Source organism: Empidonax traillii, unplaced genomic scaffold, assembly GCF_003031625.1.
Source record: "Empidonax traillii isolate 1590-97213 ecotype Southwest subspecies unplaced genomic scaffold, ASM303162v1 scaffold23:size2178997, whole genome shotgun sequence".
Taxonomy (NCBI): Eukaryota; Metazoa; Chordata; class Aves; order Passeriformes; family Tyrannidae; genus Empidonax; species Empidonax traillii.
The window spans coordinates 1,911,666-1,936,089 of NW_020955216.1; the positions used below are offsets into that span (position 1 = coordinate 1,911,666).

The 24,424-nt window shown below is 51.1% G+C and overlaps 1 protein-coding gene across 3 annotated transcripts in view; it reads left to right on the plus strand.

The window, feature by feature from the left end:
- Window positions 1–7,581: 7,581 nt before the first annotated feature.
- Window positions 7,582–24,424, plus strand: part of ANKRD11 (ankyrin repeat domain 11) — a 131,680-nt gene continuing 114,837 nt past the window's right edge. Inside the window, exon 1 of one of the 3 annotated variants that reach the window (XM_027904078.1) lies at window positions 7,582–7,672. The gene's annotated coding sequence lies outside the window, so the exon portion shown is untranslated. Of the gene's footprint in view, window positions 7,673–14,472; window positions 14,492–14,802; window positions 14,822–24,424 lie in introns of those variants that run through there. The other 2 variants (XM_027904085.1, XM_027904094.1) reach the window with 2 other exon arrangements.

Below are 24,424 nucleotides of genomic sequence, written 5' to 3' on the forward strand. Positions count from 1 at the left end.
ACAACGCCTGAGAGGAGCGAGAAGGTTCCTGCAGGGAGACCGCGGGCAGCACTGTAGAGGCCAGGCACTGTAGTGGAGTGGTGTGAACACAGCAACCAGCCCTGCTCTGGGATTTTATCCCTCTAACCCCATGTAATTGTGTCGGCTGGGAAGGGAAGAAACACCCCCTGCAGAGTTAGATTGAGCGGAGAGGAACGAGACCAGCTATCCCCCTGTACAGCTGTCCCTGAGGAAAGTGCCCCTTCTGACAGCCCCAGGTAGGAGTGAGCTCTGGCAGAAACCAGCTTTTGTGTCTGCAGTGGGAGTGAGGGACTGACAACTGTGCTGAGAGGGAAAGTGAGGGAACAAATAAATGCATTATATGTACTGTGAGGGTGGCGAGGCCCCGGCACAGGTTGCCACAGGCCCCATCCAACCTGGCCTTCGACACCTGCAAGGGGTGGGGACTCCACCACCTCCCTGGGCAGCCCCTTCCAATGCCTGACCATCCCTTCCATGAAGAAATTCCTCCTGACATCCAATCTGAACCTCCCCTGGCACAGCTTGAGTTTCCTCTCATTCAGTCACTGGTTCCCTGGGAGCAGAGCCTGACCCCACCTGGCTCCATCCTCTTGTCAGGGAATTGCAGAGAGCGAGAAGCTTCCTCCCGAGCCTCTTTTTCTCCAGACTGAGCCCCCCCAGCTCCCTCAGCTGCTCCTGGTGCTCCAGACCCTTCCCCAGCTCGACTCCCTTTTCTGGATATGCTCCAGCCCATCAGTGCCTGTCCTGGAGGGGCTCAGGACTGGACACAGCACTCGAGGTGTGACTCAGTGACCCTGAGCGTGCCAAGGGACGAGCGCTGGCGAATTCCCCTCACACAGCAATCACATAGGTTGTATTTTAAGTCCCTGATCCCAAATCCAGTGTAATCCCTTCCTGTCCTGCATTGAGCAGAGTGGATTGGGTGGGCTCAGTGTCTTCTGCAGTTCCTCCGGGGCATTTGGGAGCAAACATCACCTCCCTCTTGCCACACTTCCACCTTCTTGCCCAACTGAAAGGAATATTGTGTTTGCCAGGCCTGCAGGTCCGATCTTCCCTTCCCAGGAAGTTTGTGTTTCCTTCTCCTCTCCTATCTTGCTGACCAGGATGGTTTCTGCAGTGTTTTCTCCTCCCTCCTGCCCATGTTTCTCCCCTCAGGTGGATCCAGGACAGTTTTTAGAATCATTGCTATTCTCCTAAATTACCTGTCCTAAAGTTTTCTCAGGCATTTTTGAATGAGAGGCTGCAGGGCTACAGAAAATAATAATGATAGTAATAATAGTTGTTGCTGTAGTAAATAATCATCTTCCTCCCCAGCAGGTCTGAATTAGGATCCTCTTTCCAGAAGAATCTCTTAGGATGTTAATTGTCACCTGCCCCCAGCAAGGTCCATTGGCACTTTAATGTCCCCTCACTCCTTCAAGTCCCTTTGTGTCGCTGTCTGGGTCAAACAGCTCAATTTACAGGCACACAATTAAACTGGTGCCAATTAGTCTGTAAGGGCTGGCCACAGCTCTGAGGGAATGTGGCAGCCAGGGGCACCTCCACCCACAGATCCCACCTGGAATGCCCAGGGACACTGCACTGCTCCCAGGCTGTGAGGAGAGGATCACCTGAGCTGCCTGAGAAGGGATCTCTGTCCCTTGTCCCGGCCCAGGCTGGTCCCTGTGAGGCTCCTGGAGCCCAGGTGGGTGTCACCTCCTCACCTACCCGCAGCAGGATCCATGGGGGAGTTATTGACCCTTCAGCTACACTTCGAGGAGAAAAAGCCTCCTTTGGCAATGCCAAATGGGGAAGGTTCCTTCTAGCACAGGCGTGGGATTTCCAGTAGGAAGCAAAGATACAGCAAGCACGGCACAGTGTGCCAGGAGCTGAGGGGTGTGGGACCCTCAGCCCTGCAGGTGCCAGCTCCACACACATCCCTGCTGCCACCTCACTCCAGGTGTCACACCTCGCTTCCAGCATTTTCCCAGGAGACCTGTTGCTAATTCAGCCTGACTTTTTTTTAAGGGGTTGCATCATTTGAGGAAGTGAGTTTGCTGAGCCAGGACTGCTGACCTGAGGGACACACAGCTGGGTTCCTCCACACTTCCCTCACAGCTCAGCTCCAGCAAGGACGAACTCCCACCTGTTCAACAATGGAGGGCAGTGGAAACTGAACAGGCCCAATCCCAGCACAGACCACCCCCAGCTGGAGCTGAGAGGGCTCCTTGACTGAAACAATCATGGAATCAGAAAGGTTGGGAAAGACCTCTAAGATCACCAACCTTTGACCAAATCCTACCACGCCCACTAAACCATATCATGAAGTGCCACATCCACGTGTATTTTTAACCCTTCCAGGGCTGGGAGAGGACATAAGCAGTGTCTCAGGTCTGTTGGGCAGCTGGGCTCCTGCTGCGACACTCCCAGCCAGGAGACCCAGGCCTGGATGTGACAAAGCTGTGCTGAACTGGGAGTGCTGGTTATTTACAGACACACCACATAGCTGGAGCTGGCATGATTTCTATCCCTCTTTTCACGCTGTTCCTCAAAGGCAACCAGATGCTAAGTTTGGCCAGAGAAGCTGGGGCTGCCCCATCCCTGTAAGTGTCCAAGCCCAGGTTGGATGGGGCTTGGAGCAACCTGGGATAGTGGAAAGTGTCCCTGTCCATGGCAGAGGGTGGAACAAGATGATCTTTAACCCTCCCAACCCAAACCATTCCATGACTCCATGAAGGAGGGCTTGAGGTCTTTGCCTCGCCGGTGCCAACACAAAATGACTCCAGAAAGGAGAGTCAGGAGGTTCTGCCCTGCGTGGGTGGCTCAGGCTGCGCTGCAGGAGTGAGGGCTGTCCCTCCGTGTGCGCCAGAGGTGACCTTGGGAAAGGTGGCTCCACTCACTGCCCTTGGACTGGCAGTATGCTCCTTTGGGAATAAGCCAGTATTCTGAGAGGACAGATATAACCTGATCCAGGCTTGGCCTCGCTGGGATGTGCTCCAGCCATGACATCACTCAGTAATGCCACGTGTATTTACTACCGGGGAAAGGTGCTGGATTGGACGCTGAAATCCCTGGTTTATCTCCTGAGCAGGTTAGGAGCAGGAAGCAGAATTAGCAGCCAGAGCTTGTCTTTTTCAGGCCAAGAGAATCAGTTCCACAGCAAACACAGCCCTGCTCTGTCTGAGAACTCATCTCTCCCGTTCCCATGCTCCTTGTAAGACACTCCTGTCCCTCTTGCTCTCATCCCCCCAAGGCTCAGGAAGCTCCTCAGCCCTCCCAGCCCATCCCTGACTCATTTCCACACAGCACTTTGCCAATGGAGTGAATGAATACCTGGAGTCAGGTTGTCACTGCACCATCCACAGACTTTTCACCGAGTCAAAGGACTAAATGAAGAGCTGAAGCTGCTGGAAGATAAATTCAGGCTTTTTAAACCGCCCTGTTTCCCTGCCAGCAGCTAAGGCAAGACTCTGCTCCGGCAGGACAAACCGCCCAGGTCGGCACAGGCTCGGAGTCCCTGAATGTTCCAGCACCCCCTGGCACTGTGCATCTCTGTCAGGGATTTTTAGATTATTTCTTTGCAGATGACAAGTCGAGGTCAAGGGATAGATGTTCCCCTTCAGCACTGCAAGGCCAAGTATCCAGGAAAACCTTAGGATTGGGAACAAAGGATGTGCTTAAAAGACCACATGGTTTTCCCTCAAGCACAGTGAAACTCCTCACCAGGAAAGCTCTGTTCAGCCTTTTTGCATGAGCCAGTCCAAACTCCTCACACCTACTCCTTCCTCCAGGAACAGCTTGGGATCAGGGTGAGTGCCAGTGCTTCCTGCTGCTGTTGGAGAGGCCACCATGGCACTGACACTGCTCCTCCTTGGGGCACTGAGGCTCCCCAGCCCAGGGTGAACCTGGGACACTGCTGGGGTACAAATCTATCTGTGGGTCACCTCTAAAGCCCTGGGAGTGTAGGACAGGCAGGTGACAGATGGCTGGAGGCAGGGGATCAAGGGGGCTCCACTGTGCCGTCTGCCAGCCGGGGCTCAGAAACTGCCGGAAAAGCCAGCACAGGGAAGGAGCAACGCTCGAGAGTGACACGGGCAAGGGGCAGAGCAGGGGGAGGGAGTAGCTGGGTTGTGACTCAGAGCAGATTGCTCAGCTGGAGGGCACTCCCTGGAGAGCTGCTGGAGCATGCAGAGCTTGGGAGAAGCCCAGGAACCCATCTGTGTGCGTGAGGTGGCTGCAGTCATCTCCAAACCCTGCACACTGGAGGAGGTCACTGAGCTCTGAGTGAGCAACTGTCACTCCACACCCCTGAAATCCATAAGCAGCCTGGAAACCTAAAGCCTGTCATTAGGAATGATAAAAACAGTAATTAGAACAGGGCTGTCATGAGTTCGCACCTGGAACATCAATACAAGGCGTTTACCCAGCAGCAGGAGAGCACTTCCCTCGGAATCCATCCTCTGTGGATGCATCAGGCACAGAGCTCCACGGACTTACTCTTCACACAGGTGTAAGTCCTGTAGGGAGCCATGTAAATATGCTTTATCCACCACCACAGCAGCTCTGAGCTTTGTGGGGTCCAAAAATGCTGCTGCCGTGCAGGCACAGGAGTTAAATCAGCTCTGCCAGTCCTGGTCCCAGTCCTGGGGCTGCACTGGGACTCAGCTGGGTGCACAGTGGGCTGCATCGAGGAGTTAAACCCAGATCTGGGGACAAATGAGCTGTACCAAGCAGTTAAACCTTCACAACAAGGCAGAGTTAGGTACAAGTGAGCTGTTGCATGAGTTTAGCCATAATCACATCTCACAGAGCTGTGAGAAACCACCTCTGTAAAGCAGGTGGAAACCCAGACTTTTATTTCGTCATGGCATCACATCATGGAACAGCTGAAATTGGAGTGTCCTTAACAACAACAGCAATACACGGATGGCTTGAAAATGGTTTTATTTAGTAAAACTGAGTGTGTGCAGAGGCAGGGAGGTTCCTGCTGCAGTACGGCAGCTGCACTCCTTGCTGCCTTCCCAAATGGCTGCTTGGTTGCCAAAACCATCACTCTTCAAAATGTTAATAGATGACATTAATTAAAACATGAGCCAAGCTTAAAGTAAAGATTTTTCTAATCAAAGTTCTTCAGAAGTTTTATTCTCTTGGCCTCTGATATTGGCACTTGACTGGTCACACAGGATTTACCCTGTACCAGTCATAAATCACACCTTGTCCCATCTATTAAAAATAGATTCCCACCTCTCCATCCTGAGAGGAGCTGAGTCAGCAGGGAACTGCACCCACAGTAGCACAGAGCAGGAATTTTTCACATTAGGGTTGACATAACAGATCCCTCCCTTACTTGCTGTAAAGCTCCAGGGGAGCTCAGCTGGAGGAGTGAGATGGGTCTGGTCACTCACAGGTTGCAGAGGAGGGGAGGGGCTGATTCAGGTGCCAACTCCAGATAAGACAGGGAGGAGTCCCAGAGCAAGGCCTGGAGGGTCACAGAGCGCTGTCCCCAAAGTTGGTGTCCTTTGAGCTCGCTGGGACAGACAGAAATAGGCCTGAAAGCACATTCCCCAAGTGGCCTCATTTCCCTGCGCTCACACAATGTTCTCTTTCCTCCTCAGCACCAGGGTTGTTTTATTTTAGGATGTAAGAGCTTACAACCTTTAGCGAAGGATAAAGGTGCTCAACAGTTGACTGTAATTTCTTTCTCTCTTAAGTATTGCAATTAAGGAACAAAAGGCAGCCCAGGGTAGCAAAGCCAGGCAGGATAAACATCCTCATCACACAAATCTCACCCAGAAAACCAGCAGAGCAGCCCCCAATAAAATCATCCCCACTCCTGCTGTCAGCTTCCCTTCTCCAAGAACTTCAAAGCCCCTCCTTGACCCGGGCTGAACATCCAGGCTGTTGTGTTCAAACAGAGAAAGGTCACGGTGACACAGAGAGGATTCAACCTCCTCCTCAGCGCTGGATCTCTGACCTGGATGACATTCAAGGTTGCCAAGGAAGCAGTTACAGACAACTATATTTAGGAAATGAAAACACATATTTCCCCTCTGCTCAGAGGCCAACACTCACCTGCGGAGTTTTCAGGGAGGTCTGACAAGAAGCTTAATGGAAAGGAAGCCAAAACCCCCTTTCTTCTGACTGGTTTAGTAGGTCTTACAGAGGAGGAAGATGGGTAGAGATAAAAAGACTAAGCCTAAATGGAACACAAGACCAGCTTAACAAGCTCAGAATAAACCTCTCTCCTGCTGTTATTTAACAGCAGAGCTGGACACAAGCCCTGAGCCACTCCTTCCTCCCTGCTGAGCCCAGCACAGGGAATTCTCTTCCTGGGGGACTCTGGCACCTCCAGCACAGCACAGTCCCTGGGGCTGCCAAGTCACTTGGGGTGACAGTGCAAACGCCAAAAAATCCATTGTGGATCTGGCCCCTGCTCCTGGCACAGAGAGGTTAAAACCCAGAACAGTTCTGGGTGAGGCCAGGACAGAGCTCCCCCTTCGTGAGCCCAAACACCCGGTGACAGTGACAACTCTGCTGGTGCTTCCCCCCCCCCCCCCCCGGGCCCTGTAGCCACCAGGATCAGCTCCATGCCTGGGATTCCTCCCTGGGAACTCAGCTTACCTGGTGACACGGAGGGAGCTCTGGCAGGTGTGTGGTACAAAATACAGACACACTACAGCCATGGAATAGTTGAATAGTTTGGGTTGGAAGGGATCTTAAAGCTCCCCCCATTCTGCCCTCTGCCATGGGCAGGGACACCTTCCACTAGACCAGGTTGATCCAAGCCTTGTCCAACCTGGCCTTAGACACTTCCAGGGATGAGGCAGTCATAGCTTCTCTGGGCAACCTGTGCCAGGGCCTCACCCCCTCACAGGGAAGGATTTCTTCCCAATATCCCATCTAATCCTGCCCTCTGGCACGTGTTCCGTCCACCTCCCTGGCCCGGAGAAGGCCCCCCGGGAGAAGAGCTGCCCGAGCACCACCCGGCGCGTTTTCCAGCCTGGCCCTTTGCCGCGATACTGATTTTTGGGTCCATCGGTGCCCATAGCGATCACGACAAACCCCCGCACACCGGGAGCGCCCGCTCCAGGCTGCACAAACACGGGACACGCCCCGGGCTGGCACAGCCAGCACGGCCCTGGGGGATCTACTCCGACCCGATCTCGGTTCCGCTCCCGTTCCCATTCCCGATCCCGTTCCCATTCCTTATCCCGATCCCATTCCTCTTCCCATTCCCGATTCCGGGGGGTCCCCGGGCCCCTCCCTCTCCCATGGCCCCGCCCCGGAAGTGCCGCCCGGCTCTCGCAGCCAATGGGCGGTGGCGCCGCGGGGACACGTCGCGCGCGCCGCTCTCCCATCGGCCCCCGCGCGCCGCGGGGGGGAGGGGGGCCGTTACCGTTCTCCTCCCCCATCCCCGCGCCCTCCAATGGGCGGCGTTGTCTCATCGGGCCAATGAGCGGCGCCGTCTCAGCGGCGCGCGGGGGATGGAGCGCGCGGCCCGGAGCCGCCACGGCGCGCGCCCCCCGCGCTAGGGCCGGAGCGGGACCGAACCCCCCGAACCGCCCCCGCACCGCCCGCACCGCACCCCGCCCCTCCGAGCGGCGGGGCCGCCCGACCCGCGGGCCTCGCTCCGCCGCCCGGCTGCCCTCGGCCCGCTCAGCGCCCTGCGCCGGTAAGCGCCGGAGAGGCGGCGGGGGAGCAGGGGGGCCGGCACCGGAGGGCACCGAGGACGAGGGACCGGGGATGTCCCGGAGGGGGGCTGCGCGGCCGGGGAGGGGTCTGAAGGGGACGCTGGGGATGCGGGGGAGGGGGACGAGGGGATTGGGGTCGAAGTGGGGACACCGGGGGCGCCGGCAGCGGGTCAGAGGGTGTATCGGCAGCGGCGGTCGGGGGCACCGGGCAAGAGGAGGGGGCACCCGGTGCGGGGTCGCGGCGAGGGGAGGAAGCGGCGTAGCGAGGGTGGGAAGAGGATGTGCATTTTTTTGGGGGTGACGAAGGAGGTGAGCGGCTCTTTACGCGGCTGGGCGACTGTTGGGGGGACCAGGGGCGGGGGCAGGGGGTGGGAGGGGGCTGCAGGAAGCTGAGGGGAGAGGGGTGGGCGGGGGTTGATTTGGAGGGGCTGCAGAATGACGCCGGTGGCTGGTCGGTGTCTCGGGGTGCGGAGGCTCGTGGGGAGATGTAGGAGGATCACGGGGTGCCGTGTCGAGCCCGCCGTCCCGGCCCCCCCCCCGCCCCTTTTTTTGGGGAGAGGGGTATTTTTTTCGCAGTGGTGCGGGGCGGGGGGGGTAAGCGCATTTCGGGGTGAGCGTTGCGCTGGGAGGAACAATACCAAAAGTTGTCTGAAATGGTAATTTCCGTTTCCCATTTCATCATCCCGGGTAGGCGTTAGCCCTGCCCGTGCTGCGCAGGGCCCGAGCTCCGAGCCCCGCCGGTCTGGTTTAGTCCCCGGTTTAATCTTTAAATCGCTCCCTGTTTCTCTCCTCCGAGGAGCCTTTGTGTGCCGGGGAGGGGCCGCTCGACACCTTTGCCCCTTAAAAAAAAAGGAAGAGAGGGGAAAAAAAAAAAAGGCTCCCACCCCCAAACAGCTGCAGCCCAGGACGAGCCTCCCCCAGCCCAGGGACGGATTCATGTTTAGAAAGGCAAATGCGCTCGGGGGGAGCTGCGCTGAGCCGAGCCCCCGGTGCCCTCTGCCCTTTCCCAGAGGGAGCAGCTGTCCGGGTGTGCGGCTCCAAACGGGCTCTTCATTGAGGCACAGGGGCCGTGTGTTTACGGCTTGGCTTCTCCCCCAGCCTTGGGGATCTGTTTTGGTATCCAGTTGCAGGAAAGGGTCCCTCCCCCCTCCTGGTTTTGTACACAAAGTGCTCTCTCACCGCTGGGGACACGGCTCTATAGGCAGAGAGCGAATTCCAGGCAGCTCTTGAAGCAAAATTCCCTTCTGAGATGGCTTCTGAAGTGGGGGATACACCACTTTTATCACTCTGTAGGCAAAGATTTTTAGGTAAAAACAGCTCTACTGGTTCTGTGCTTTCCTGAAATCTATATAAATTTAAGGAACTTGGAGTTCAGTGTATTTCTCCTTTTTTTGTTTTGTTCATAAAATGGAACATTTTTATATAACCACTCCAATTATTTCCTTTTTCTGTGGGGGAAAACCACTCCATGGAGTCCTGGAGAGGGAAAAGGAGATTAACTCTCACGTTTCCAAATGGCACCAGCACATTCTTTGTGTGTGCCCTACCAGGAACTCAATATTTGGCTTGATTAGCTTATAAAGGGAAAACGTTGGCGTTTTTGCAGGCTGGATTTCCTGGCGGATTCTGGGTTGGAGCAGTCTGAGATGGTTGTGGGGTGGTGGAAGGAGTTGGAAGGTGATGTGAAGCGAGACCTACACCGAGTTCTGTGCCTCGGTGGGGAAGCTCTGGGACGGCATTTCCTTACGGCACCACACACTGCCCTGCTGCCGTGTGACCTGTTTTCTCTCTGTGGGAAGCACTTGGCAGTGCAGGATCAGGCTCAGGGGTGGTCTCTGCCCGCTGGGGCTCTGTGTGAGCTGGTCAGGGTCTGTCCCCAAGGCCGTGTGTGTCTGTGCTGCCCTAGGTGTGTTGGGTTTGTGGAGCTCAGCGGTTTCCAGGCTCCGGGTCTCTGCTTCCAGGAGAACTCGTCAGTCCCACGGGAGGTATCGGACCTGCCGGGGCACATCCAGCCTGGAGCAGGGCTTGCTGTGAGCCTGGGCGGGCGAGCTGGGGCCTGCGGCACCCCCGGGCTCGGCTGAGTCACAGCCAGGGCTGGTTTGTGAAACTCCTGCAAACCGAGCTGCCTGTGCAGAGAACAACACGCTGGGCCTGGAGCTCGGAGAGCCCTCATTCCCAACTGTGCTTGCCTTATTCCTGCTGTAAATAGTGGCTGAGAATCCCCAGCCATGTCAGCCGCCGACTGCTGCGGCTGCCTGGAAACTGGAGATGTTGCATTTCGTGTTCCACAATTGGTTTTGCTGTTCAGTTCTGCTTCTGCTTTTAGAAATGAACTCTTGTCTGTGTCTCCATTTCATAAAAAAACATGGCTCAGGGTGAATTGAAATTTTTTTTTTTAATGGTCTGCTTTTTGTTTTTATGATGTTGCAACAGCATTTTCTCAGACTTAAACCTGCAGATTGTCCAGTTTGGATTGGGTTTGGATGGGGGAAGAAAACTAAAAAAAAAAAAAAAAAAGGCAAACCCCTTTGTCTTAATTTCTTCCTTCGTGTATGGTAGTCGACCTGCCAAGATTATTTTTATTTTCTCCTCAAGTTTTAGTGGACTAAGTCCCCCAAAATGCCCATGAACAAAGCAAAGCGTGTCGTGGTGTCGTGCCGCGTTCTTCCGCTGCTCAGCAGAGCAGACAAATGTATTTCTCTGGGGTCAGTGAGACTCGTCATGTTAATCAATACTGTACCAGCAGTGTTCCCTTTCCAGGGAACCAGATGGGCTACTTACAACTGGTGCTGATTATTTTAACTGTGTAATTGTAACATGGCTGCGTGATGACAGTGTTTCCTGCAGATACTTCAAAGGAAGGTTCCCGACGAGTGTGTCTTTACAGCGTTTAATCTGCCCTCTTTGTCTTTATGTTGTGGCTTTTGGACATGTGTTTGAAGTACTAAGAGTGTTTTTTTTCCTTACCTCCTGCTTTTCTATGCATTAAAAGGAAGCAATGCTCTGGAATGATGAAGTGTCTCCAGTGTGGGAATAAACCTGGGGTTTTAGAGGCTCCCATAGTGGTGTTTCACTGAGTTTTAAATCCAGGCAGTGACTAAGGCAAAACCTAGGAAGAGACTGAAGTGGCTGTGAGGAAATGGCAGGTTGTTTTTTTTTTTTAAATAGTGCATGTGGCTTTGTTTTGGGGAAAATATGTTGTGTGGTGACTCGAGTCTTAACTGGGACAGACTAATTGCTCAGTGAAGAAATCCTTCTCTGAGGGAAGGAAACACGCAGGGCCGGAGTTGGTTAATTACATTTTGTAAAATTATGGAGTGATGGCTTTCTTAGGAGGTCTGTCCCTCTTCCTTCCCCTCTTCCTGCCCCATACCTGAATTTCAGGCTCAGCAGTTGCTTTACAGATTGAAATTCCTCCTGGGTATTAAGATTTGATGGTGGTAGACCCAGAGCAAGTAGTGGCAGGTACTGCTGCTTTTCAGTACAGCAAAGCAAATAATACTGGAAAATATTTACATGGGGGTTGTTATTCTCCTCTTATTTCCTTGATGAGCTCTAGTAAAGGTGCCTGTGTGCTCCCTCCATCGCCGGGGAGAATTCCCTGTATTTCGGTTGTAAAAGGCTGCAGAGAGAAACTGGTGTCTCCATAGCAAAGATTCCAGGGTTTCGTGATCAGCTCACATATATTTTTACCCCCATCTAATTTAAACCAGTCTGCACGACACTCACAGGAATGATTTGTATGCAGCTTTTAAATATTTTCCTCCTTCCTGCGTGAGGGATTAGCGGCACGGAGCTGCTTTTTCGGAGGGTTCTCAGCCAAGTGTTACGTAATTTGTGTGCCACCGATGCACGGCCATAAAAAATACTCCCAGCAATGGTAAGGGAAAGCTTGTGTAGGCAATTATTTGAAATCACAAGCGTCCTAAGCAGGTTTGTGCAGCCTTAAAAGTCTGGGCAAAATGCTGCCTTTGGAATCCTGCTGGTAAGGGGGCTGGGAAGCTGTCAGCGCCCGTGCTCTGGAGGCTGGTTTTGAGCATATTCCGCTCCAATTTTCAAGCTTTCCCGTGTGAGAACTGGTGTTTTCTGGTGGATTTTCTCATGCGAGTGTTGGGTATTTAAAAATATTAATTTCTCTGAGCCTGGGTGGTGCTGCTTCAGCTGGGGCTGCTTATAGGTGATGCCAATTTGTAATCTTTTGCAAGGGGCTGAAAAAAAAAAGGTAAAAAGGAGCTTAAATGCTAATAGGAGTGAAAAATCTGCTCGACCTGGAGTGCGTGTGAAGGAAGGGGGTGCACGTTGGGCTGTGGAGTCTGCATCAGCTGAGCTGGGGGCTTTTAAAAATCTGCTCTAATTTTTATGCTGCATGTGGAATGGCTAATCCCATAAAAGCCTCGCACCTTTTGACAGATGAAACGCTGCTGTACTTCACTTATTTGAGAAAAATATTTTTATAGATGGTATTAGCGCTGTGGCTCTGAGGGTAATGCAGCCCTTACATGAGGAAGATCTTGCTTTGATCTGACAGCTTTCAAGATCCATTTCCAATCATGGAGTTCCATTAACTCTGTTTGTAATGGTGCCCTCAGACTTTTTTTTCTGTTTATGTGACTCTTTGGGGTGGTAACATTGCTCTGTATTTGAGTTCTCTTTAATAAACTGAAGGAGTAATTGGGGTCAGGAAAGGAAATAATCATGTTAGAAGGTGCAGTTAATTATATCAGGTATTTTGGGCTCCATAATTCTTCCTCTTGATTCTAATGTTTTCTTTGAGTTGTAAGATGTAGTGAAATTATCAAATCACCAAAATAGGACAGTGGGGCAGGGTGGTGCCTGTATGGTTCATTTTGGGAGTGTGAAGTGAGTGTTGCTAGATGGCCATGAGGGTTGTGGAGGGGTGGTTTCCCCTGTGAGTAGCCTCTTCCCTCTTCTGTGTGGTCCAGTGTCCATCCAATGTGATCTCTGTGGCCCTGTGTCTATCCAGTGGGATTGGGTGGTCCTGTGTCAGTCCAACAAGATCTGTATGGTCTTGTGTCTATCCAACATCATCTCTGTGGTCCTGTACCTGTCCAACATGATCTCTGGGGTCCTCTGTCCATCCAATGGGATCTGTGTGGTCCTGTGTCCATCTGGCATGATCCATGTGTTTCTGAGTCCCTTGAGGATGGCACGGGAGCCCTGTGTCTCAGCAGCCCCTTGTGCAGGGGTTCAGGTGGGTGGTGGATGCTGGCTCTCTGCAGGAACAGCCTCCCCTCTCCCTCTGCTCCTCCTCCCTTCGGGCACTGCCGGCATCTCACCAGGCCTGGTTTTTCCTGCTCCTCTCAGTGTTGGTCGTGGGAAGGCGTGAGCTGTCAGAGAGCACTCCTGAACCCCTCTGTCCTCGGGTTAATTCTCATTTCTGGAGTTCACCATGTGAGTAAGTCGTGCTGCTCGTGTCTGTGTAGCTGTTATGAGCAGAGGCTGGAATTGCAGCCTGTGCAGGCTGAGGGATTGGGAGACACTTCCCCACGGTAACTCGGCGAGGCGGGTGGTGGTGATGGAGAGGAAATTGGCTGCTGGAGCTGGGAGAAAGTGATGTTTTTTTCTAGGTCAGGGTTGAAGGCACTGTCAGGGCGGTGATGTGCAGCATATATTACTGTCTCCATTGTCCCTGCCATATGGATGTGTGCAGCACTGCCCTTGGCATTCAGGCATTGAATTATTTATCCTCTCCAAATCTGGAGGCAGCTTTTCTTCCCCGCTCTAAGAAAACCAAACTTAGTCGATGAGTGTTTTTAAAATAAACCTTCCGCTGTGAATTACTGCAGTGGCAGGAGCAGGGTATTGATTGTATGTTGCGTTTGGATTCGGAAACCAAAGGTTACAACACTGGATATCTTGTGGAAACACTGAAATATTTATTTTGCTGTTAAGTGCAAGTATGTCTGTGCCGGTGCTGGGTTTGTGTGTGACTGAAGTGCCATGTAATGAAATTCATGGACTTTGAGAATGGAAAGGGTAGAAAACTTTGTACTGTGTGTAAAAGCAGCTTTGTCTCAGCTATGTGTGAGGGGACTGATGCTTTCCCAGGGAGAAGGCATCTCCTTTCCTCTTGTGCTGTGTTGGATTTGCTCTGAGAGCAATGTTAAGGTGGTCCTTGTTTGGGTGATGGGCTCTAGGTGCTCACTGAGGACGTGGGTGTGTGCAGGGTGTCACAAAAGGGTGGTTACAGGGTGGGGGAAGTCAGGGGAGGGAGGGGAAGCAAACGCTGGAGGAAGCTTGCTCTGTAATTTATTTTTAAGACACTGACAGCTTTGCAGGATAGAAAAGGTCTAGCATAATTTACCTTTAGAGCAGCATAAAGCTTGCTAAAACTGTGTCACAGGCACGGGGAAGAATCAAGAGAGTCGAGAAGGGAGATGTTACCCTCTAAAAAATTCACCATGATGTGGAGGCAGTGTGTCCCTGAAGGCTTTGCAGCCGGAGGCTGGAGAGCTGGGCTTGGAAATACAGTGCTGCCCTCAATATCTGGATGTGAAATGAAGGGATGTGTAATTAGGAACTGCGAAAAAAAGGCATTAAATAGCTTTAGAGGTGAATGGAAGCTTCATTATTAAGCACCAACTGCTTGACTGCAGTTCATGATGCCTCTTCCTTTCGACTCACGCACACATGAAAGTGCTCCCCGCCCCCAGCGCAGCCTTATCGGCTTATCTGGGCAGGAGTTCAGAGCCATAAAAACTATATCCTGCTTACACCTTCCAGCCGATCCTGTGACCTGCACTGTGTAAACAAGTTGTACCAGGAGCTCCAAATGACTGGTAAGTAGCTGGGTTTCTGCAGGCTGGCGAGGTCCAGGAGCAGCCAAGATAAAGTTCCAAGAAGTTCTCCGTTGGGAATGGTCTCCTGATAGCTGCTACAGGGAGGAGGTGGCAGGGCTGAGATCCTGCTGACTGTGGCAGTGACCGGATCCCTTGGGAAGGAGTAATCTTTGGGATAGACTTTACACTCCGGGACTGGTGTTTTCCACGTTCTGCAGGAGGGTGGTTGTTGCAGATTGTGAAATGTCAGCGTTGTCGTAACGACAACACAGCTCTTGCTGCGCCGGCTGGCGTCCTGCGATTGCGTCAGGCCTGGGATGGAGTGGAGATGTAAGCCTGCCTATTAATATATCCATATATCTTCAAATGGATGGATGGGATTAGCCATGGCAAAGCTGGGAAGAGGTGTAGGTAATGCGGGGAAGGGATGTGTGAGTGAGGGGACACACAAACATCATGCTCTTGGCTGTGCTCTGGGGGTTAAATACCCCAGGGTGCTCTGGTTACGGTGTTTGGCTGCTGCCCACCCCAAGCTCCTTGGTTTCATCTTGCAGGTCAGCACAGGCAGATCCATTTATCTGAGCTGGACTGTGGGCTGTAACGAGCAAGTCTGGGGATTTTGTGTGTAGAACTTCACCTTTTGAGCAGTTCAAGGATTGAGTGCATAGGTTTGAAGATGAAAATCTGTTTTCCTTGAATGTTCGGGTGATTTCTTGTCCCACCAACTCAGAAGGACATGAGGAATATGCTGGTTTTCGGAATTAGGCTCCCTGATAAGGGCTCTGTGTTCTCCAGGTTGCCTCCTTGCTGTGGCCTGTCCTGGCACGCACTGGGGTCCTGTGTGGTGGCTCTCCCAGGCTCTGAGCTGTTTGCTGTTTCCATTTTTCCAACAGCCCAGAAGGTTTCTGGCTCTCTGACGGGGATCTGAGGTGCTTGTGTTACTCAGCTGCTCTGTTGTGGGTGATGGCAGCGAATTCAATTCCCTTCCCCTGTGATCAGTGCTGGCACTGGGGTGTTAAACTGGTTCTGTGGTGAGAGCTGAATTCCTTTGAGTTATCCTTCATCCAGGGGGGAAGGGATCAGACAAGGAGTCAACTCCGTGGCTCTTTCCTGGTGTGCTGAGTGTGCTCCTTGGTTAGGGAGGTAAAGGTTGTAGTCTTAAGCACTGGATTTAATTTCCTTTTGCAGTGTGCTCTGTCTGTAAGCTTCCCCTGCTTCACCACCAGGATATTTCCTCTCCCTCATGGCCATCCCTCCCCCTTCCCAGGAGCCTCATCTGATGGAGGTTCTTGCACTTGCCTCGGTCCTCCTCATGCAGGATTCTTGTCTCTAATTTTAGCCCGTCTGCCTTTTGATGTTCCCTCCCGTCTGTTCCTGCCTTTCTCCTTCTCTCTGAGATCATTCTGCATCTTCTCTCCTTCTGGAGAGCTGGGCCTTGTTTTTCTATGGTGGCAGGGAAGTGCTTGGGAAAGGAGTGAAGCTGTGTTGAGGTGAAGGATCCATGGGCATGGGTATTGCTGGCAGGGATGTTTGGGATGCTGTGCTGTGCACTTACAGGGAGCAGCTCCTTCCCTCTCCTGCATCTCCCTCACCACTTACTGTGGCTGCTTGGATCTGCTCTTGGAATCTCTCCTGTGTTATGGATTCATCCTGTATTTGTTCGATGGGGCTCTTCCATGAGGTTACCAGTAGTGCTGCCCAGCAACCTGGTGTCCCTGAATCTCCTGCCCTTTTCCCTGCAGGAAAGCTGTAGGAGGCCTGGTTTTCTTGGGAATCTGACTCTGTGTTAGCATACATTTGCTTATGTTTACAGGGAAAATTACTTCTCTGATGTGGAGGCATTTGGTACAGTCAGGCAGTTCCCTGCAAAGGGATGTGGAACCCATCAGGAAGCACAGGGAACCTGACCCTGGAGCCTGGGTGTCCGGGAAGGCCTCTCAGCCTGGTGGGATTCACCTGCTCAGAGCCTTGTGAGCACAGTGTGTGGAGCATAATCTGATTTGTGCCTGGAATATAAATCCTGGCTGTTGCAGACGTGCAGACTGGAGTTTTACAAGTTCTTTTGTGAAAACAACATTCAGCCCCTCCACCGCTGCAGCAAGGAGCTTCCCTGGAAACCCAATCCCAGCAATTAGCGAGGTTTGCAGAGGATCCTAGCAACTGCTGCTGGGCTCTGAATGGCAGGGTTTAGTTCTGTTTATTAGTCTGATGTTTGTTGCTGTTTTCTGTGCCTTGTATGGAGGTACATAAATCAAACCACAAGAAATTCCACCTCAACATGAAGAACTTCTTTCCATGGAGGGTGGCAGAGCTCTGGAACAGAGGGTGTGGAGTCTTTGGAGATGTTCCAAACCCACCTGGACATGTTCCTGTGTCACTTACTCCAGGTCACCCTACCTTGGCAGGGGGATTGGACTCCAGAGGTCCCTTCAACCCTGTTCAGTGATGTCCTCCACATCCCATGGAGGGAAAGGTGGAAGGAGCCATGGATCACTGACTAAATGAGCTGGGGTGATAATGGGAATGCTGCCGTGGGCTCTGCAGCAAGTGATCCTCGGGGAAAGTGGAGCACGGCTGGAATATATTGGGTGGTGTGTGACTCTGCTGTTTGTGGGTAACCTGAGCTCACCTGTGAGGAGTTCTGTTACCCAGATACTCCCTGACCTGACTTGCTTTTGTCAACAGTGGCTGGGGATGATTTGGGAGCGATGCTTTCCACGAGGCTGGTTATGTAAAAACCTTAATGCGCCGCCTTGTTCCAGCTCAGCTTTACAACGTGCGCAGGGCTCCGAGTGGAACTTCAAAGGAGGGAGTTTGCTTTATGGTTGAACCTATGAGCAGTTTTATGTGCAGGGTGGAGTGAACTCGTGGAGAAGATTGCAGTTTTCCCACTGTCATAAAAAGTTACGATCCTCCTGATCGAAGCATTGTTCCGTAGGCGGAGGCAGGAGGCAGATGCAGAGGTCAGTGGGAGCGTGCACGGAGCGGGCTCAGATGTGCCAGCGCAGTGAATGCCCTCCTCTGTGCTCCCAGCTCTCCCAAACAGCTTCAAAAAGTGCCTTGTGCTCTTTCTGGGGCTTCCTAAGAAACCTGCACCTGTGTTACTCATGGAACAGGCAGAGCATTTCCATGGGAAAGGAACTTGGCAGGGCGGCAGTGGAAGGCAGCTGAGGGGGGGCTGTTTTCCAGGGCAGTGTTTTAAACTATTCTTAAAACGTGGCGCTTCAGTGGCAGAGACTGTAAGTCAGTTTATTACCTTTCTTTCTTTGGGCTTTTCTTTGGGGTATGAGCCAAGGGAGTTAAAAAAATAACCAAGTGACTGCATCTTGATGAGCCTCATTCCAATTAACTTCCCCCATGCTCCCAGAGATGTTCAAAAACTGAGACATGTTCCCTAAAAAAAGACTGTTCAGGTGAAGTGATGACAGTGGGAGAGTACGATCACCTTGTACAGCCTTAACTGTGGCCTTTTCTAAAAGCATTTCAGTGACCTGTGGAGGGGTATAAAGTTATCCTAGCTGTGGAGTCACAACTCCGAGTTCTGAAGTATAAAACACTTCACAGTTTTCAGTGAGTTATAACTGATTAAAATAAGTCACTATTCCAGTTTTGGTGAGATCTCTATAGACTTAACCCCTCCTTTAAACCATTTTCTGCTGAGATGGGGGGTATAAGTGTACCCTTTGTTTGCAGCCAGGAAAAGTAAAGGGTCACTACATTCAAAAAGTGCATTTTAGATCTTCTGAAAAGCTGTTTCTTAAAGAAATTTTTTTAATGGAAATGGGCACATACGTTGGGTAGGGTGGGTTGTTTCCCATTCTCTCATCTTGAATAATTTTATTCTGAATACATTAAAACTTGGGGGGAAAAAAAGACTCTGATCCCTCTCTTTGGATGACCCATTAGCTGCTCCAGCTGCCTTTTATTTATTTTTGTAGACACATGTGTGAATGTAAACATTTTATCTGGAATGGCCTCACAAATGTTCCCGCATTAACATATATTGTCATGGAGAATAATTTTCATTTAACTGTAATTTGCTTTATATTTTCCTGCCTGGTTGCCATGGAAACGGAGACGGATGTGGCAGGGACTCCTCACAGGAGCCAGGTTATGGATTGCCTCTCTAATGGACCTCTGTTAATCATGCTGCAGCTTCCACGGGAGGAACCAGGGCTGTTTGCAGGAGACACTTTATTTAGATAAACCGTGAGATGCCTGTGGTACCTCAGTTTAATATCCAGACTTTTCAAGGGTGCTTTTTCCTTCTGCAGAAGTTTTGTCATAAGAACTATGTCCTGTGATTGTGGAAGTGAGATATATTTAAATTTAATGCCGGTTAGACTTGATTTTTAATTTTCATTTCATTTGCTGGAATAGCTTAACTGGTAACGCTCTTTCCTTGGCTCAGTTTAAGATCTAAAACGTTTGAAACAGAGCAGTGAAGCATTTGTTATCCTTATCCTTGTGCAAGAAGTTGACTTGCTTTTCATAGTAATGTGTCTGCGCTTTTGCATTTGCTTTTGGCTGCCAGCAGGTGGAAAGGGGGTGAAGATGGATTTTATTACACTTGTTGTCTGTGGATTTTGGGTCTGTTTTGCACCTTCTGTTTTTGACTGCCTTGTCCAAGGCTGCTGTTCTGAGTTGAGCCCACACAACTTGTCCAGAGATGGGAATGGAGCTGGGGAAGGGTCTGAGGCATCAGGAGTGCCTGAGGGGAGCTATGGGGGCTGGAGAAAAAGAGGTTCAGGGGGGACCTTCTTGCTGTCTCCACCTCCTTCCCAACCGCAGCCAAGTGATGAGACATCTCCGGAATCGCTGCACCACGGTGATGACTCCTTCTACCCTGGGTCTCTGATGGCAGCGGAGGTTCTGGAGCAGTAGCAGCAGCCACTGGCCTGGCCTTAATTCCAGAGGGATCCCAGGGCAGGAAATGCCTGCCTCACAAGGGCAGCAGCAGCACATCTGGCAGAGATGCCGCGTTCTGGTGACTGTCCCATCGACGTGGCCCAGAAAGCCAGTGGCACCTGACCTGTACTTGCCACGGTGTGGCCACAGGTCCAGGGCAGTGGGTTAGTGGTGGCCTTGGCAGTGCTGGGGGATGGCTGGACTTGATCTTGGAGTCTTTTCCAACCAAAATGATTCTGTGATTTCCAGGATTATCAGTGCTCAGATTCCTGACACTTTAGGATGCACTGAGAATGATCTCTGCCTTTGTCCATGTCCAGTGGCTTGTTGAATCCTTGGAAGGAGCTGCCAAGCTACTGAGATAAGAATCTCAGTGGCATTGGTTCAAACTGAACTCACCAATTAGCAAATGATTCATTTTTGCTTTGGCGATGAGCTCAAGGAGAGAAAACCAACCACCCAGGATTCTCTGCTCTGTGTGTTTTCATGGCAGAAACCTCAAATTGTATAGAGGCATGAATTTCATTTGTCTCCTGAATGAGAACCCTCAAAATGAATTTTTAGCTGGGTTTTAAATTGGTTTTTGGCCCTTTCTTTGCTGCTGGTCGCGGTCAGATGCCCATGGCCGCTTACGTAAGGCCGGATTACCCCAGCACGTGGATACTTCCCCATGCATATGGTCTCACAGTTATTTCTTGGTGCTTTACAGAAGGAATTGGGTAACATTTTGTTCTGTAATGCAGGATGAAGAAACCCAACATGTCTTTCTGTAATGGCGTATAAACAAGTAGTGTAACATCCTATTTATGGCGTTCGGAGGAGGAAGGGTTTGGGAGGGGAGGCAGGGCTGAAGCAAAACTTGATTTTCCTTAGACTTACACACCAGATTTGAGTAGTTTTGCTTTCTGTGAACACTGTATTAGAAATGAGCTGGTTTTGAGGTGTATAAGCTCAGTTGTGTATGTGCTGTGGGTATGGAGGAACCTTGTTCACCTCTGGCCCCCTCTGTGTGTCTTTCACTGTGTGATGTTGGTGCTCTCTTGCTATTCACAAGGGGCAAATGTGCTTCACAAAAGTCAATCTAATTTTAATAAAAGTCTGAAAAATGGCTAGGCTCTGCTCAGGACTTTTGGGTCTTGTATAGACTTTTTGCATTTTTTCCTCCCTGTTTTAAATTTTTCCTCTTTTTTTCTACCTGTTATCCCATAAGTGCTCAGAATTGAGCATTTGTGTTGCCCAGTGACCTGTTTGGAATACCCGAATTCACCTCTCCAGGGGGGTAGGTGATGCCTTCTGCATTCTGGCAATGCCATATGTTGAGTTGGTATTTCCAGTATCACAGGAACAGCACTGTGTGGGAATGAAGGCAGAGGTGCTTGATATGGTTCGGGTTCTTCCAACCCAAACCATTCCATGATTCCATGCTGTTTTTAGGGTTCACTTACTTGCATTTGGGTTCAGATGGCAGTTCATGCTTTAATTTATCAGAAACCATAGAAGAGGGTTAATTGCAGATAAAGCATTATAAAGCCAAACTGTCACTCTGCTCCTTTTTCGTGAACCCTTGGGTTGACTTTGAGCCACTCTATGTCCCATGTCCTGCCGCGAACACAGCATTGAATTTGACTCTCATTAATTGTGGGGGAGATGTGGAAAGGAAGAGCACTTCTAACACATGACTGTTCCCAAAAAATGGTGCAAATCAGGATGAGCTACGGGGCCCTAGAGAGTTCAGAGGAGCTGCCTTTATCGTGGGAAGAGGGATTTCTTCAGGGAGTGGGTGAATTGTTTCCTTCTGCTCTGAGCAGCCTCCTAATGAGCTGCCCTCTCCAGGGTGCAGAGAGATGAACCTCCCTTGGCCAACTCCAGCCTGGGAGGCTTCTACCACATCACTGCCTTTGGATGGCTAGATCTAAAAATACATCCCTACTGCACAGTGGATTTGAGGCACGTTAATCTGTTCTCTTTAGGAAGGAGACTTGTACTGGATGAACTACTGTGGAAACTGTATTTTTGCTGTGCAACATTACCAGTTTTTTTTCTTCTAGCAGCAAAATGTTGTGGAAATCATTGTTCTGATTGGAATTCCCTCTCTGACAACAATAGCAGCAATGGGGTGGGGTTTGGAATTGTTTAATGAGGAAAAGTTTTGGAGGAGCGAGCTCTCCCAGGCTGCACAGGCTCCACCACGTGATTCCTCTTTGCCATTCCGTCTCCTGCAGGAGCGGCCGCGTTCCCACTGCTGGGATAGTTCTGACCACTCCTGGCTCTTCTGGCAGCGCTGTGTAAGGACACTGGGATTTGAGTTGGATTTGGGTTCATTTGGTTGTAATTTAGCACGTTTTCCTGGGATGAGGAGGAATGGGAGCCTGCCAGGATAACACCTCAGAGCAGTCCTGGAGTTATTGCTACCTCTGAGTGCAATGACTCATTCCGAAGCAGACAGCTCGTGCCCTCGATCCTCACTGGAGCTCCAGACACGTTCCCATGGTGTGCTGCAGTGTTCCTGGCTGCAGGCTCAGCCGTGACGCCGCTGTTTATTGTCAGCCTTTGTTTCCAGGTAACTTTGGGGAATGTTTTAGGGGAGCAGCAGGGCCAGTTCAGGCACAGCGTTGTGGGCTGGAGGTGCGTTTGCTGCCTGCTGTTGAACAACTCAGTAGCTGATGTTCTCCAGCGAGTTACAACTTGAATTGCTGCTGTTTGTGCCAGTGGGAAGCTACAGTGGGGCGTTTGAGGTCTGGGATCCACAATGACTTGCAGCAGGGGTTGCGTAAGTGCGTGGAGCTCTCCGGTCCCGGCGCTTTGTTTTCTGTGTGTTGCAGGAGATGCAGCTTTTGCCTCTCCAGCTATTTAAGATTCAGAGTGTATTTTCCTCCTTTGATGTTTGGCTTACCTTGGCGGGCTGAGAACTGGGCTTGTTCAGCCTGGAAAAGAGAAGGTTCTGGGCAGACCTTAGAGCCCCTGACAGTAGTGCCTTAAGAGGCTCAAAGAGAGCTGGAGAGGGGCTTTTGACAAGGCCCTGGAGGGACATGGGGGAATGACTTTAAACTAAAAGAAGGGGAGATTCAGATTAGATATTAGAAGGGAATTCTTCCCTGGGAGGGTGGTGAGGCCCTGGCACAGGTTGCCCAGAGAAGCTGTGGCTACCCCATCCCTGGAAGTGTTTCAGACTGGGTTGGAAAGGGATGGGAGCAACCTAGTCTAGTAGAAAGTGTCCCTGCCCCTGGCAAGGAGTGGAACAAGATGAGCTTTGAGGTCCCTTCCAACCCAACCCATTCCATGATGTTGACACAGGAGCTCACTTGCTGTGTCTGTTGGACTTTTACCTGCTCCACCAGTCCCTGTTTTCCCAGGACCTACTGCTGCTACTCATCAGCAGAGACTCAGTCACAAGCTGCTCAGACAACCTCAACCATTTGTAAGGAAACTGTCTTTAAAATATGGATGGCATTAGAGGGACTCAGGCTTAAAATTAGAAACTGTTTATGATGCACAGTTGTAGTTGTTTACCTTGAACCATAATTATCTTATTTCCTGAGTTAAAAACGTCACGTCAGCGTGCTGGAGCAAGATTTGATGACAAAGGAATTGTTTTTAGCCACCAGCAGAGCAAAGAACACTTGAAATGTGTGTCTAAATATGATTTTATAACCTAAAGTATAGCACACTCAGGATTTTAAATTGGCTCTAGAGGTTGCGTGGGCTTATGGGTCGGCCATTTGGCCGGGGATCAAGGGACTGGGTTTAATCCTGACTCTGTCCTTTTGTCCTCTGAGTGCTTTCCTTGCCACCCTCTGTGCTGTTTGTTTGGACGGCCCTGTGTTGGAAGGGAGGGATGTGCCCTTTCTCCGGGTGTTTGTGGATTTTCCTGGGGTGCGGTTTTGTGGCACAGCCGGAGCGGGGTTGTGCTGCTGGGGACGGTGAGGCTCCCCCACCCTTCCAGCCGGGGGGCACGGCCAATCCGGCCCCTTCAGAGCCGGGAGAGCAGTGGGAAGAGGAAGATAAGGAGGTTTTCTGCTGGTCTGGCAGGTTCAGCTGATTGATGGACAAGCTCTGGAGTGGCCCAAGGGAGAAACTGGGATCCAGCTGCTGAGCAGGGCCAGAGCCCTCCCCTCCTTGGGAACCCACATCTCTCGAGCCCCTCTGAAGGGCTGGGGTATATCTGCTGGCACAGACACATTCTAGTTCCTTATTTTATTATTATGTTTCCTTATTTTATTATTCAGCAACACTCTCTGAGCCCGTGTGGCTGAGGTGGCCTGTGACTTCCTCACACCCTTTTCCAGATGGGATTTCTGTACCTGAGCTAAGCAGCACCAGCAGCTCCTTCTCATCTGGACCTGGTGCTGCCAGGGTGCTTCCTTCTCAGGAGAATTGAAAGTGGGAGGGGAGCAGCTTCTTTAATGATGACAACTGCTACTTAAACATGTTCAGGGCATAGAATAGAAGAGGAAAAAAAATCAGTTGAAGCTTTAGGTGCTTTCAATGTATGTGGGATTTTAAGGAATCTTTTTGTTCTGACCTCAGCTTGCCAGGCCCCAGACAATAGGGGAGGGATGCCATGTGGAAATCAAAGAGGTGCTTCCTTTCAGCTCTTTCCTTGCTGTGTAATTTGAGGTGGTTGTAAGGCACTTGTAAGTTGGGAACTAAAGGCTTGGGCACATCCTACAATTACATTTTTCATGTTGCTTTCTGGGGACCTCCTGGATTGTCCTGGATTGTGGCAGAGAATGGTGTCTGACTGTTATATGTACCTGGGTGTGGGCTCTGAGTGACACCTGTGTATTCTAAAAAACCTGTGTCTGAGTTGTTGAAGTGTCTGATTGTAATGTTTGTGTGGCCACACATTTTTCTTGGCTGGGGAGGTTTTATTCCACTGCTCGGAATCCAACTGGAATGCACTCTGTGGATAAGTTTGCTGTGTTTTTCCTCTTTGGGGGAGACTGTGTCTGTTTTTGAAGGCTGAACAGTATCTTCCTTGACTCCTCCTTGGCTAATTAGTGTGCTTTAAAATGGGATGTTTGC